The sequence below is a fragment of the Ptychodera flava genome, chromosome 13 (assembly GCF_041260155.1).
Source record: "Ptychodera flava strain L36383 chromosome 13, AS_Pfla_20210202, whole genome shotgun sequence".
NCBI classification, from domain to species: domain Eukaryota; kingdom Metazoa; phylum Hemichordata; class Enteropneusta; family Ptychoderidae; genus Ptychodera; species Ptychodera flava.
In genome coordinates this window covers 4,393,406-4,410,712 of record NC_091940.1, presented here as the reverse complement: position 1 = coordinate 4,410,712, position 17,307 = coordinate 4,393,406, and positions in this window count along the sequence as shown.

The following is a 17,307-nucleotide window of genomic DNA, read 5'->3' as shown; positions in this document are numbered from 1 at the left end:
ACGTTAATATTGCAGTCAGTAAGGGCAAACGATTACAGAGGTGCTGCAAATCACGTGCATTGGATGATATTTTCGAGATTGCAGGATAGGATGCCTAATAACAGACAGATTTAAAAAGTCTAACCCAGGTATTTGTAAACAGGGATAGAATTCCAATGGGACAGTAAGATCAATAGTCCAATATTGTTAGTTGTTTTGGATCCCTTTCGAATTCCACGTGTTTTTAAATGCCGCCTTCATGGACAGAAGGTAAAAATTAAGGCATTTTCGTGCAAATACGAACTATCTATGTTTCCCCGCTGATTATATTGCATTCTGCCTTCTTATAAGATTTGATGTTCAAGTGAATTATTGTCAATGCAAGCATAATAGAAAGTAGTTACAACTTTCGTATGGAATTTGGCCATTGTAGACAGAGCGTCAAGTAAAAGATGCGGAATAGAATCAAAAACGTTGGTTTGAAGGGGAACGACAATAGCTTTAAGTATATTCCAATGACGTCAAGGTCAGCTTAAGTTAGCATCATTTCAAGACCATGTAACAAATTTGAGAATACCTAAATGTTTATAGTAAATATTGAAACAACTGATGTAAGGCCATTTTTACCATAAAAAACAAATCTCATAGGAGAATAAAGAGTTCAGCGAGCGTTAGAAATAGTTTCTATGATTGTTTCTCTCGCTGAGATCTGACTGTTTACCTCTTGTAATTTCAATGTGTTTAACAAAGCGTGAAACAGAAATAGATTATTATCAATTATAAACTGGGATGGATTAGGGAATCAGTAATTACAGGGGGGTGGGCCAGGGGAATTGGGGGAGGGTCACTTTTTAGAAAACAGTTCAAGGGGGAGGGTCACTTTTTATAAACCTATTTTGGGAGGAGGGTCACTTTTGACAGAAGCTGATTTTATGGCCAAAACTTTGATTGTCTGTGTGATATTTCCTGAATAGGAAATCACCAACAAAATACGTACTCATTATCAACAAGTTTCACAAGCAAAGAAGATGCAGTGGTATCCTACATTAAACACCTTGGACAGTTAAAACTGATAAACGACAAGAGACAAAAACATATGCAACCGGTGGAAAAGTGTATATCAATTATCAAATGTACATAAATGCAAAGATATTGTTAGTTTTATATTGGAAAAAATTGTGCATATTTCTCTCATAGACTACCATGTACAGTAAATCAACTTTTCAGTGAAATTCCAAAATCGAATTTCTTGCACAACCATGGACTTATAACCACTCTAGTTTAATCAAAAACATTAATATAAATAATCAAGCGCACATACATGCACAGATTTACCTAGTTTTGTATTTGAAAAAAAATTATTCATAGTTTCATCATAGACCGCCATGCATATTGAATCAACATTTCGGGGAAATTCCAAAATCAAATTTTTTGGACAACCTTGGACTTGTAACCACTCTAGTCTAATCAAGAACAATAATGTAAATAATCAAGCATACATAAATGCACAGATTTATCTAATTTTGTGCTGAAACAAAATTATCCATAGTTTCATCATAGACCGCCATGCATAGTGAATCACATTTCAGTGAAATTCCAAAATCAAATTTCTTACACAACCATAGACTTGTAACCACTCTAGTCTAATCAAGAACATTAATATCAATAATCAAGAGTACACAAATGCAAGGAATTACCTATTTTTGTATGGGAAAGAACTATTCATAGTTTCATCATAGACACCATGGATAGTGAACCAACTTTTTAGATGAAATTTAGAAATCAATTTCTTGTACGAAAATGCACATTTTACTTCTAACTCAAGCAAATGATTTAAATACATTATCAAACATATATAATATACAGATATAGCATGTTTTGTAGGGGAAAATTGTCAATATTTTGCCTGATAGACTCTATGTATTATGATTTGATATTTTTGGATGAAGCACTAAATCAGCCACATCTTGCCTTCTTATAGTTGCACAAAATATGGTGACCCTCCCTCAAATGTATGATACCATATCTCTTCCAAAAAAATTTTGCGTGATAAATTGCGACTGTCCCTCCAAAAACACCAGCCCTCCCCTCTGTAATTTGTCCCTTACATAACAATTGAACCTATTGTTATGTGTTTATGTTTATTTGCCATAGAAATACGACGTATTATGTACAGAATGTCAAGAGTGGTGCGATATTTAAAATATATCTAAAAAAAAAATGTAATAGTGACATTTCTGCAGAAAAGGTAATGCTATATAATCATTGGAATGTGATCTATGGCTGGAAAACAGAAAAGCTTAAGTGAAGCTTGCATCATCTGTTTCCCATTTAACTGTACAGAAAGTAAGCAAACGTAAAATACAGAGGGCTTTTACAATAAGTAAACAAAATAAACTTGTAAATTAACGCACGGTAAAATGCACAGTGTATACTGACTAAAACAGATTAATGTGGAGAACTGAGGCGAAAAAATGAGCTATCAGAAAGAACAATAAACACGTAACAAGGAGAAAAAGAAAAAATGTAGCAAGGTAAATTTGGTGGATCACTGATTGGTTATCAAGTAATCTTTAATTTCGCTTTGAAGCCGTTTCTAGTTAGGTATGTTACGAATATCATGTGGTATCTCATTCCATATTTTGCCACCGTGATAGTCAAAGGAAAATTTGCCCAAAGTGTAATTCCTTCTAGGGATGAGAACATCCCTTTTTGTAATTAATCTTGTTTGGTAATGGTGTTGTGGGAAAGAAAAATACTCATCAAAACGTCTGGGTAATCTGTTGTGAAAAAGATCATGAATAAATGTACAGAGTTGGTATTTAAACTGGCTGTAAATGTCAAGAATACCGAGAGATTGAAAAAGTGGCCTACTATGAGTAAAAGAATCCTTAAAACAAATGATGCGAACAAGTTTCTTTTGTGCCTTATAAACTGAATCAAGAGATGAGCGGTAAGTACTGCCCCTATTTCCAAACAGTATGAAATATGTGGGAGAATAAGAGCATTGTAAAGAAGTAACAGAGTGGATTTGGGGAGATAATGCCTCAGTTTGGAAATAATACCAATCTTGGGAACAATTTTATCAAGAACCTTCTTAATCTGTTGTTTCCATGTAATATTTTTATCAATGTCAACTCCCAGATAACTGGTATTGGCGACTTCTTCGAGTAAAACATTATTAATACCTAACTGACCAGTATTATTAAATGGATTATAACGAGATGAAAGAAACATGTAGTTGGTTTTGGAGTAGCTAATTGTCAGTTTGTTTGCATTGCACCAATTTTCAACATCCATGAGGTTTGCGTTTGCCTGATTTACATCAAAGCTCTGTTTATTATAAGAGTGGAAAAGATTTGAATCGTCAGCAAAGAGTTTAAAGTTGAAGAAGGAAGAACAGTTCGGGAAGTCATTAATATAGATAAGAAACAAAATGGGGCCAAGGATAGATCCCTGTGGGACTCCACAGTTGACAGGAAGAATAGAAGAGTTGCATCCTGCTGCAGAAACGTATTGATGTCTGTTGGACAAATAACTATGGAACCAGTTTAAAGGAGGACCCCGAATACCAATGTGTGAAAGTTTTGAAAGAAGTATCTTGTGGTTTATGGTATCGAACGCTTTGGTAAGATCGAGAAAAATACCAAGAACAAAGTTACCTTTCTCAAATTCTGCAAAAAGATCACCGACTAAATCAATAAGTGAAAGTTTAGTACTGAAAGATTTTCTAAACCCATATTGGTCCTTATGTAGGATATTGAAACGCTCAAGAAATGACAACAGTTGCCTATTGACGGCTTTCTCAGTTATTTTACTGAATAAAGAAAGAACAGAAATAGGCCGGTAGTTATTTGGACTGTAGGGAGAACCTTTCTTGTAAATGGGTGTAACTTTGGCAATTTTCAGCTGATCTGGGAAAACGCCCATTTCAAAAGATAAATTGATAATGTATGCAAGTGGGTGGCTAATGAGGGGGCTGCGTCACGTAGAAGGCGTGCAGTAAAGAAATCATGGCCACATGATTTATGTTGGTCTAAATTTCGTAACTCAGCCTCAGTATCTTCTCTAGAAACTGGAGAAGAAAGAAAGAATGTTGGTTTGAAGGACCTAGGAAAGAAGTGTAATTGACAGAACTGTTAATTTTACTGGCTAGATCGCAACCTATTTGAGAGAAAAAACTGTTGAGACAGTGAGAAATTTGCTGTGGATCAGAGATAGTCTCTGTAACATTGTTACTGTTTCTGATATCCAGGTGTTTTGGTAGCCTTGTGCGATTGGTGTGAACTTTCCCAGTCAACTCGTTGATAGTACTCCATAGCTTGGATGAATTACCGTGATTTTGCTTGATTTTATTTGAATAGTAGGTCTTCTTTGACGTCTTAATAAGCTTTGTCAGGAGATTTGCGTAACGTCTGTAATGGTTATGGAGAACAGGCTCAAAGTTGCTCTTGATCAGTCTAGAGTAAAGACGATGCTTATGCTTGATGGAGTTTAGGAGGGCATGCGTAATCCAAGGCTTTTTCGGGACATTTGATCTTTTTTTCGCAAAACAAAGTGGAGCCACTTGAGTGCATGCCTTATCAAAAATAGAACTAAATAAATTATATGCAGAATTGACATCAGTTAGATGATACACATCTGACCAGTCAGTGTTTGCTAAAATTTCATGAAACTTATGGATACTATAACGTGAATAATCTCTTGAAAAAGAAGGCTTATCCCTGGTAAAAATATTGTCAATATTTTCAATAAAGGTGAAAATAGGCAAGTGATCTGTAATATCAGTGCTAATGGTGCCAGAGTGAATGAAGTGGTTTGTAAAATTACAGTAAGCATGGTCTATGATAGTAGAAGTGGTTGCAGTAACACGTGTGGGAATATCAATAATTTGACGGAAATTAAGTGAAGCAAGCGTATTAAAATAATTTCTTATCGGTGGCGAATCGTGGCTATCAAAGTCAATATTAAAATCGCCAACAAGGAGATATTTTGAGTTTGTTGAATTTCTGTTCAAAAGATAATTATACAAAGCACATTGGAAAGCATTGATGCATGAACCCGGTTTTCTGTAAATAATCCCTAAAGTAAATTTTCCAGAACTCAGGTGAAATTCTAACCAAAGACATTCACTGAAAGGTAAATCAACCCCATTTAAAACTGTGAAATTCAAGGAACTGTGTACATATGCTGCGACACCTCCTCCTCTCATACCACTTTGTCTACAATTCTTGACAAAGTGATAAATGTGCAAAAAATAAAAAGCAAAAAGTGATGTAAATTAGCTGATACTGTTTCAGTTATTCCTGGGGAGAATACCGCAGTGGTTTGGGGGGGGGGGTCGAGTTTTAGAATGTCGGATAAGGGGGAGGGTCACATTTTAGGCAGGAGGATAGGGGAGGGTCATTTTTTACGGTACAGGTGTGCGCGAAATTCCCCCGCCCCCCTGTAATTACTGAAGGCTCCCTTATTGTCTTCTACATAAGATCACGCACTTCAATGGTTGACTGGATTTCATATTGTTCGTGTTGACTGTAGAATCCACTGAATCCACAAGATGCATAAAAATGTTTATTGTTATCTCTATCATCGGCTATGAGGCTCATCTAACATCGTCAGGGCACCTTCACGGTCCCTCCACAAGGGACTGTGGTACCTTATAGGTGACTGTTTGAGGTAGTATCGAGGAGATCATTTAATCGCCTCGCACTAGTAGATAATAATTGCAAGAAAATAGCGAGAAATGGACACTTGCTCGCTCTTTTGCGAGAATGCTGGCTGCGAAATTTCATTTTTTTTCTCGCACTCAATGGGCGAGAATCTATTTTCTCGCCATGAATCTGAGCGAAGCAAAATTCTCGTAATCAAGCAGCGAAATTTTGTGTTTTTTCTCGCTGTCAATATGCTGTTACGGCAGACTATATGGAACCGTAGTGGGTTTTTCTAGGTTAAAGAGCTCAGTTAACCTCGATGTAGTTTCATTTTATCAGCGAGCAGGTCGCTGCTTTTTGCGCTTTATACTCTCATGTGGCCCTTTTGATCAAGAAGAGAATTATTTAGAAATAAGGCTGTACATGGACAAATTTATGTGAACGATTTTTGTAAGATGTACAAATTAGATTAAGGATAATAAGATATGAACGGTGGGGAGGAATAATCGATACTGTGAGGACACAGAGAAAAGCAAAATTAGCATGTAAAGTTTGGATGGCACTTTTAAACTAATTTATAAATGCAGGGCAGAGAATATGCTTATAAAACAGGAAAGCAAATTCATGAAGAGTATTAAAGAGTGAAAAAATTCTTACACTGATCAGCAATGAACATACCAACTTGACGGGCTTAGACAGGCTTTCCGTAGATTTTTTATCGTAATGTTGAACGGGCCCCAATGCCGTTCATAGTAAGAACAGAGTGCAACTAAGGATGCAAGCAAAAGAAAGTAACTTCATATTAAGATCAGAGCTCGAAATCGAGATACCGAAGTTAAGCTGGATAAACAACTATTTTTACAAGAATAAACCAGTTTACATTCCAATTGCAAGTCAGCGGAACTGGCAGTTGTATGTCGAACATAAAAATCATGTCATCACTCAAAAAAGCCAGTACTTGACTAACAACAAGAGAACACTGATATGATCCCAAACAAAGCGAGAAATGATCTACTTTCAACCTGCAGACACAGAAAGAAATTTCTGTTCTGCAAGCATTTACATGCAGTTGTAAACGTAGTGGTGTCACATTATATATTATTACATGCCTCGATGTGAGTGAAAATCAGTGCATTGATTTGAGGAAACATCCGGGGAGTTAGCGGGCCGGTGAAGGATGTACTGACCGGTTTCCATGGTTACGCGGTCCTGTGAAGCCCATACGAAACTAATTATTGGGAACGCAAGTTGCTCTATCCTTGTGAATTAGTTGTACATGTGTGTTAGTGTGTGTATGTACATATACAGAGAGAGAGAGAGAGAGAGAGAGAGAGAGAGAGAGAGAGAGAGAGAGAGAGAGAGAGAGAGAGAGAGAGAGAGAGAGTTTGTATCTCAAAAAGTAAGCCGAGGACACCAAATATTCTCATAATATTTTTTATCTCCTCTCTGCTACTAGTGACCTTTTTCATTAAGAAATGGACATTATCTTGGAGTAAACTCTTCGGTTGTTGTCTGCCTTTGAAATATATGTTGGCGGATCATTCAACTGCTCAAGCATGATAGCTGTGAATTCTGCAATGCAATCATACAAATGGAGGTTTACAGGACCACCCGTAGCAGAAAAATGATTACCTGTAACAGAGGGGTCCAAAGTAGGATGAGAGTTAGTCGTTATAAAGCAGATGATGTTCAGGTATTGTGTGAAAAGATAAAAGAGTCACTCAGAAGTTTGGAGTTGGTATATTCCATAAAGCTTTAGCATTGTGTGGAGAGAGAGAGAGAGAGAGAGAGAGAGAGAGAGAGAGAGAGAGAGAGAGAGAGAGAGAGAGAGAGAGAGAGAGAGAGAGAGAGAGAGAGAGAGAGAGAGAGAGAATAAACTAAGGCCATCAAAATATGCTATTGTTGAAATTCCTTCAAAAAGGTGAAATGAGCACAAATACATGGATTGGGTCTTATACAATGATCTGTCTCACTATTGCTACTAAAATAGACGTTTGCCCCACAGAGAGCTAGCTGTTCAAGGGTTAAATTACAACAAAAGTGATAAGGCAAGTAAAGGAAGGTGAGAAGAGTTTGTGTTTGACGTTTGGTTGCACTGGTGATGTTTAATACGCTGTGCCCTAGAAAACCTTCACCATCACCACGTGATTACGATACTAATTGCTTCGGTTCTCTACAGGATGTTCAAAATGCTATGATTGACTCTTCTCTGGAGTCGCCTTTCAGTGCGTAACGTGACTTCCTCGCGTCGGTACCTATGCTTCTCACAGAGACTACAAGTTATTAGAGAATTCCCCATGGTTATCCTATTACTTATAGCATTTATATTGAGGCATAAAGTAAAGACCATGGGTACCAACTATTATCCCAACGTATGACAGATATCATCAGATTTGTCGAGGTCGAGGGGCCATAAACACCAAATTCTTTATAATTGATTAAATTTGACACACAAATATTCCACCAACAGACAATTAAAGGCAGAAATGACTGCAGAAACATAACATTTTACATCAACAAAAATAAACAGATTAATTACCGTTCACTCATCTACATGTATCTATCTATGCGTATCTACCTCTCTATCCATGTATCTATCTATGCGTATCTACCTCTCTATCCATGTATAGAGCGACGTATATAGGTACACACCAAATATACATCGATGCCGATGTGACTTCCACCATGAGGTAGGAAAATGACTGCATCAACTTGCCGCTGAAAACCATTGAAAGCTCACGTATTGAGTTCTGATCGGCGTTCCATGGAATAAATGAAACGCTAGTACATCAGCTTTCAGAGTTGCTCCGTCTCATGTATGATCGCTTCTATGTTTTACCTTCATGACAAAAGTCCTAAAGTTTGTTAATATTTAAAATAATTTTACTGAATACCGCACAACTGAACATCGTTATTTCAAATATAGTCCATATGCAATGCACGTAAAGATACAAAAACTTTGCCTGTTCATGCATTGCCTAATATCTGTGTTTATTTTATCATTAATGGCAAGGGTGATTTTGCTGTACTGTATGTCAAAGCTTTCAGTTTCTTTTGCTGTTAGATACTATAGAAATGACATCATTACTTGTGTCATCTGTTCCATCGTAGGCTAGGTTGAAAGTATTGTTGTTGTTAATAACTGATCTTTATGAAATACGAAATTGACAAATGAAAGCGAGTAAAGTATGAATTATTTCACACGATATGAAGAAGAAGCTTGGATTCGTCGATCTTACTTTTTTGTTTTGCATTTTGTTTATACATGAAGTGACCATGAGTAACACAAAATGGCAAATGCGAGTGCTATTCTTGACTATGTGTGAATTTTTATGGGCGATGAATAATATACTGTAGGTCTGATCACCCAGAGCAATGATAAATTCCAAGTCTGATATCCCACAACAGTGGATTCTTTGTGTTATAACATTTCCGTTTGTCACAGATACTTTGGCCTTGTTGTAAAACGACGATGCTAATTTCATGAAATTTAATTATAAAATTAGGGAAAAACTTTATAACTTTGTTTTGTAAAAACGCTCTCTTTGTAAAATGTATCATTCAATGTATCGGTATTAAAACGAAAGACAATCGTAACTGTAGCTGAAATATGGCATCGTTTCTTCAAGGACGGCAACCCTAGCAAAATGAACATGGTACCCTTATAGCTTTTAGTCAATAACCGCTCAGCAACAACAAACATAAAAACACTGTGATTTTCTGAACGAACAGAATATCGAATCCGAACAGTTAGTAAAAATATGGAAACGTTCTTTAGTCAGAGATTATACCACATGTTTGGAGAGAGAGAGAGAGAGAGAGAGAGAGAGAGAGAGAGAGAGAGAGAGAGAGAGAGAGAGAGAGAGAGAGAGAGAGAGAGAGAGAGACAGACAGACAGACAGACAGACAGACAGACAGACATAGACTAAGGGGTGGGAAAGGGAGGGATTGAGACAGGCAGAAAAAGAAAGACATTTAAAGTGAATATGCTGCCGCATTAAGTGTATGTTGTGTAAGCAAGTGTCTGTAAACGGACACTCGTTTTCTGAGAAATTTTCCCACAAACCTGAAGTTTAGGTCATACTGAAAATAGAATATGCCACCAATAATTGACATGAAAATGGAAAATTCTTTCAATGTACCCGATCCGCTATTGTTATGATCAACATCACCCACCAAATTCAGCAAATTGGATGCAGCCATTCCAGAGATACATGAAAAATTTCAAAATTTCACTAACATATTCTAATTGCAAATTATTTGAAATTAACTTGCAATATGTGTTTTATTTTACTGATGCGTTGTTTAATAGTATAAACAATATTTGTACCGAGGGTACATTAAGTTTCAATGACCAAATAGTTACCAACACAGCTCATCAAATGTGACATTGACATTGACACGATAGAGTACCGACAAGATCTGACCTTGAATCATTTACGAATAGTACAATATCAACTAAGTAACTTGATTCGAAATCACGTAAACGCGTAGCTGGGGTGGTCATTTCAAGTAAGATTTGACAACAAAGCAGAATATCATACGTATATCAAGTTTTCCATAATGTTATCGAAAACTGAACAAGTGTCAATTAGATATTTAAATCTCCAGAACAATGAAAACCAGAATTCAGTAATTTCTGAAAAGCGATCTGGAGTTTTACCAAACATAACAAGAACTTTGTCAAAAGAGCGCCAATTACAAATTGCTGCTATATATTTCTCTATCAATTATGTGTGATCCCACACTATCAATTTTCAATGTAACCTGAAACTGTTTACCTCATTTATTTGGACGGGTAGTAGACACACACAGAAGTAAAAGTTTCAGTTTATCTGGATGTCAACACACTATAGAAAAAATATGAGACTATAATGAGGAGGTGCCACTTTCTCATCAATGATTTTACTTTACTGTCATTCTAGCCACTACCTGGCGAAAAAAAATATTCACACTGATCGACCATCGGTGAGAAGTAAAGCCTTTGATGAGAATCCAGTATGGCTACCCCATTCCCACCGGTGTAATTAGAAATTATCATCACTCGTAGCGCTACGACGTATGTTTATATTTCTCACCGCTGACTAGTGAGAAACCTCTGACTCGAGAGAATGTCTAGTCTCACCAATAATGGTACGAATTTTAAGGTAAATTTGATATTTAAGCATAAATGCAACATTTGATATTCACTGGCAGTAAATATAAAAGATTTAGATGAGAAAATTTCTATGGGGCTATCATACGAATGTGTACAAAGGGACATGTGTTCAGAATGATTTTGTCGACTAGGAGAAAGACTGAAAGTATACAATGATCGTATTTTTTATCTCAATTGGGGGAAAATGTCCGAATGATAATAAATCCACGAACTCAGAACTCAAACATGAAGACATTCTGACAAGTGGACAGACAAACCATGAACAGCTGTATGATACGTTTCTTGTCACTGACCGCAGAATTGGACGTCATGTACAGTTAAAACTGATGGAAGAGACAATACATGATGATGATGATGATGATGATGATGATGATGATGGTGATGAACAATACACAGTGCAAATTATGCTAATACGACAAAGATAATGAAAAATGTTTTTCAGAACATGGCAAAAATTAACATTCCTATAGTATTAGGATCACAGTGGTTAATGTGACATCCCTCTGATAGAATTCTTTCCCTTTCAGAACACATGCCTGCTCACCTGCTGACCTTTTCAAAAGTTTCCAGTATGGCTACCCTATTCCCACCGGTGTAATTAGAAATTATCACCACTCGTAGCGCTACGACGTATGTTTATATTTCTCATCGCTGACTAGTGAGAAACCCCTGACTCGAGAGAATGTCTAGTCTCACACCATAATGGTAAGAATTTTAAGGTAAATTTGATATTTAAGCATAAATGCAACATTTGATATTCACTGGCAGTAAATATAAAAGATTTAGATGAGAAAATTTCTATGGGCTATCATACGAATGTGTACAAAGGGACATGTGTTCAGAATGATTTTGTCGACTAGGAGAAAGACTGAAAGTATACAATGATCGTATTTTTTATCTCAATTGGGGGAAAATGTCCGAATGATAATAAATCCACGAACTCAGAACTCAAACATGAAGACATTCTGACAAGTGGACAGACAAACCATGAACAGCTGTATGATACGTTTCTTGTCACTGACCGCAGAATTGGACGTCATGTACAGTTAAAACTGATGGAAGAGACAATACATGATGATGATGATGATGATGATGATGATGATGGTGATGAACAATACACAGTGCAAATTATGCTAATACGACAAAGATAATGAAAAATGTTTTTCAGAACATGGCAAAAATTAACATTCCTATAGTATTAGGATCACAGTGGTTAATGTGACATCCCTCTGATAGAATTCATTTCCCTTTCAGAACACATGCCTGCTCACCTGCTGGCCTTTTCAAAAGTTTCCCGTCTCAAATACAATAAAATTTCAAATCATGATGAGAAGAGACAAAATACCCACCCTGCAGAAAAGCCGCCTGTGAACAATTTCCAGCTGACATGTGAGCTGGTCACGTGAGCTAAACACGTGATCTATATGTCTGCATCAGATCAGATCACGTATTCATCCTGCAAACATGTGACCTATAGTTTTCAAGGTCATCTAGCAGTTTCATGTCAAGGATGTTGCTTACTTCTATACTTCGGAAAATTTTACAGTCACATGACATGTGTATAGGAGGAATGGACCAAAGTTGGTAAAACTTGCTAAAGATATTGATCTCATCCAAAGGTATCACAGAAGCGAAAGACAGTTAGCAGTTTCTTGTCAGCCAATTCGCATACTCAGCAAAGTTTTCAATTCTGTTTTTTATACACGATCACCGCATCCAAGTTGATGGTACAAATATTGGTACAAATGTTGTCCACACTATCGAATAAGTCACAGCTTGATGTTGTATAATTTAAAATTTGCATTTGAACGACATTTTGAAATTTTGCATGTATCTTTTGAATGGTTGTGCATGATGTTGATCACGACGAGACTTCCATCGGACACGTTTGAGGAGTTTGCATGTTGTCATATGAATTAGTCATTGAACATTTGGATATTTAAGTGAAATATCAGAAAGAAAAAACATGTAAGTATAGAGATAATTGCACCCACTACAAACACTGAAATACGGGAACGCATTTAGTTTATAATTAGTTCCATGAATACCCCGTTGACTGCCCAAGTAATATCTCCCATATTATTGGTACAATAGGGATATATGTTTGACAACGCTTTGTCCAGATTGAAGAATGTGAAATAACTGTTTTGATTGCATAATCTCTTACTCAAAATGTTAGTAACTGGTTGTTAAAGTAAAATGCATCGGACCACTACACTACTACTCCATTGGTGTGATGGGTGACTTGGTCTGGTAAGATAATCCCTTGTATGCAGTTACTCTGATGACCAGTGGCAGGTATCATACAAACAAATCGAGGAAGTTTGATGTAACCATTGATACAATGAGTAATTGTATCTCGATGCTACAATTTTTATAACACTTGCTGGAATAGAATATTCAGTACAGGAGATTATAATACTTCTTAACAAAAGGAAAATGTTAGAAACAGTAAATTCTATTTATATACTGTAATTAGATGTTTTTACTTGTACTTTGACAACTTGTTGAATATATTTACAATCCAACTAGTACAAAATGTTGTTGACGTGAACATGAAACACTTGTTTCATGGGTAGTTTATACAAAAGAGCTGAGTGAAAGCTTACAACATTGATGGAAACTATGTCCCTTTTGTATTTTCATGTATATAACAAGTGAATGTTTTTTGTGATGTAATATCAAGGTTTGTGTATATTTTCTCAGACAACTTGAGGCAGCTCTGTTTCGGTGTTCCAAAAATATCCGGCGCGAGCAGGGTTACAGTTTTAGCCTGGTCGGAATTAAAGCAAGAGAGGGCTATAACGTTTGGAGGACACCCAATGGCATGGATTGGATGGATCGTGGAAGATTCACAATGTAAGCGAGGATTTAAAATCTTATTCTATTCAAAAAACACGAAGCTGAAATGTCGATATTAAAATTGTTTACTGGTACATGTGCTTTCCAGTTCAGCGACAAAAGTCATAAGAAATTTTGTCCTTATAGCTTTTACTAGTTGAACATTAATTGTATTATTTGTTTTGTATATCATTTTGTATCATATTTTAGCAGTACAAATCTATCTGTTACAATCTTTGAACATTGATTGGATGACATCCAGTATGTGCATATACGTAGATGGTCTTATTTCAAACCCGGCATCACACTGTTTTTTTGGTCAGATATTGATGGGAAGAGGTGAATATTTCGTCTTCAGAGCCACTGGTGGCCGCTGAAGGTTTCCTAGAATTAGGTTTAGAATTTCTGGAATTAGAACTAGAATTGCCTAGAACTACAAACATATCTTACGTCACAAACGTGTCAGAGGGACAAAACTTACCAAACGTGTGCTGTTAAGCCTTTATATGATGCATGTAGTGATTCTCCAAATCAGCTACTGAAGAACGATGGTTATTTTCAGCCACTCAAGTTAGAATATTGGAAGGAGCCATCAGCCGAATTACCCGGATGTATGATCACACAGGAGTGATGAAAATTAACAAATCCAATCGTGTCGTATGCGATGAAAATAAATACTTGGCGGCATAGAATACCATAGAATAACGGGCGCGCGCTGACCATTAACGTTTATTTGTGGGCAAGGGCGAGAGGAAAGCCAAAAATTAACGGGCGAGGCTTGCCGAGCCGTTTATTTGGCTTTCCTCGAGCCCGCGCCCACAAATAAACGTTAATGGTCAGAGCGGAGTCTGTTATTTCCATTATATTATCAGCGAACCCAAGAAAACCGTCAAAATTTCCGAAAATTTCAGGAGCGAACGACAACTGGGCCCAAGAAACTGAGCATTACGCGACGAACTGTCACGCGCGCTGAAAAAAATTGGCAAATCCGGAGATGTTTTCAGAAAAAAATATCTCAACTTGACCTACAAGTGCTCCATTTTATTTTGTGATTGATTATGATTTGTGTTTGAGCTGTAAAATTACGATACTTTGAGTTGTTAATCTTATTATTCATATTCACGGGCATGTAAACAAACCATTACTGTGTATTTGTGGTCAGTCACATGGTTCTGCTCGACCAATCAAAATGCGACGGGCAGGGCATGGTAATATAATACGTTTTAAGAACACATTCTAATCTGACCAACATATTATATTCTCTGCTACCATACCTGATTGTAAATCACGCCTTCTATAATCTGAACACAGTTTCTGACACAAACTCATTTTCCCCATTTGACCTCTCAGCGTAACAGGGTTTACACTGCAATATGACATCAAAACAGGTCCGATAATCAGTATCATTCATAGTAAACTCTTTACCATCTCCAAGACACTAGTGCAAAATTGCAAGAACGATGGGGGACAGGGGACCTAAGCTTCAATTAAATTATTATGACGCTGACGTGGCACGGTCATTCTCAGTAGAACTCCATCTTGTGTTCAGTATGATAGCAGAAATTGAGAGTACAAGAGATAAAAAATTCAGCAAAGATTCCAAGCGAACTGATGATGCACACGACTAAGATTGATGGCCTACCGTGTTTGCAAGAAACAGCGTTCACCTGTAAATTGAATCAACAATATAAGCTCTGTGTGTTTGAAACTATGCTAAAAATAGACGTTTTCACGAATAAATTATGAATATAGAGTGTTCATGAAGGCAAGGCATGGAGGGAGTATGAGGGGAGTAAAGCAATGATGGTACAAAAGACGAGTATCCATGAATATCATATTACTCAAGTCTATAGTTTGTGCGTATACATGTTTTACTAGTGTTTGCGTTCATACAATTGTAAGACTGTTGTATCGGACATAGTGAGAGGATGTACACCATATAATTTACATGTAGTCTCGATTATTCAGACTGCTCTGCCGAGCTCTCTCTGAGTAGGGGCGACCGGAAGATAGCCCTACAGAACAGTCTGATAAACCGAGACTACACATAATTGGGCACGCGCACACACTAAAACGTAGGTGCAACGTTAAGTACTGTGTTTGTACACGTAACGATCCAGTGACCCCTAGGTTTGTAAAACGCCCCTTGCCCCATTCCTCCGGCCCACCCCCTCATAATAGCTGAAAGCTCCCTAAAGGAAAAGGGATTCACAAATATTACAAAGAAATAGAAGCTTTATAACTCTCATCAACAGAAAATAATTTAAAATTCACAGTGTCCGTTCATATGGTTCTACTCCGTCCTGAAATTCTATCGTTACGGGAGTAAAACATAACTTATCATATTTTACCAAAATTCATCAACCGTCTGTAGCCGGTAAACGTTATTTTAAAAGCTTCGTTAGGCTACCTTCACAAAAACAGTTAGGAGGCTGGAGGAATTCAGCGGGGGAATTCGAAAAGTTTGGGGGTAGTAGAGGGGGGACTTATAAAAGTTTTTCCCTGCCTATAGGGGTACCTGAAAATTTCATGGTTCCCTTTTTTACGATTCCAAGGTTTCATGAGTAATTAAATGAACATGTTCTAGTTTTAGTAATAATTAAACGAGAACTAGAACCATTTTGTCGGATTTCATTACTAGGGTCTTGAAAAAATATAACAATGTATGAACTTTCGTAAAAAATAAACAGGTAGGCCTAGTATCGGGGCAGAAGCTGCAACTGTTGATAATTTTTTCAACATTTCTATGCAGTATATCAAATATAGGTTCTTGCTGTCTCCCTACAGCATGCTGAAACACACAATATTCAGTTTGTCGATTAAAGCCTGCATATATGAATATCGGGTGATACAGAGTCCGGACTGAAAGTCATTTGTTAATGATACAAATGCGGGGTACATATTCACAGGCTGTGTTGGCGAGCTGAATACTGGATAGTTCAACACACTGTAGGAAGTACAGAACAGGAATGCAGTTGTATAAACTGAACAAAATTATTGTCAAAATTATTAATACAGCTACTGCCCTGCTATTGCCTACTGGCAGTGTCACTGTCACTGCATACTAGCAGTGACAGGGATAGCTCTGACTATGAAGTACTGAGCTGAAAAAGAGTTCGGGTCAGGTGACGCTCATGTCAGAGAAACATACTGGTACACAAGATCAGGCCACAAAGCAACACATGGAAGACCAGGAGACTAAGGAATTTTTGAATTCTGGCATACGAGAATAATCAAATATTAAAGAAAAAAGATGGGGGTCACCATGTTTGATTTTCTAAATTTTCACATTCTCATCATCATATAACACAAAAGTAAAACTTTGTACAGTAAAGACTCTAATTTAAATGAAAGAAAATGTGTGAAATGGAATTATTTTAATTTTACCAAATCTACCATTATTACAACAAAATTTTGAGCGATTAAAACGTTTATTTGATGGAATATTTTAACCTTCCATTATTGTCAATTTTGTAAAACTTATAAGTAGCATCTAGTGTAGCCAGGAATTCACAATTTGCATACTCTCTCATGATCGTCATTTTGTGTGCACTTCAGCAGGTGCCATTGGTCTGACCAGATCGAGTTGGATTAACTTAAGTCGGCTTTGACTGATAAATCCAAAAAGTCCACTGATTCATTTTAAACACATCAGTGGACTTTTTGCCTTAGGAATAT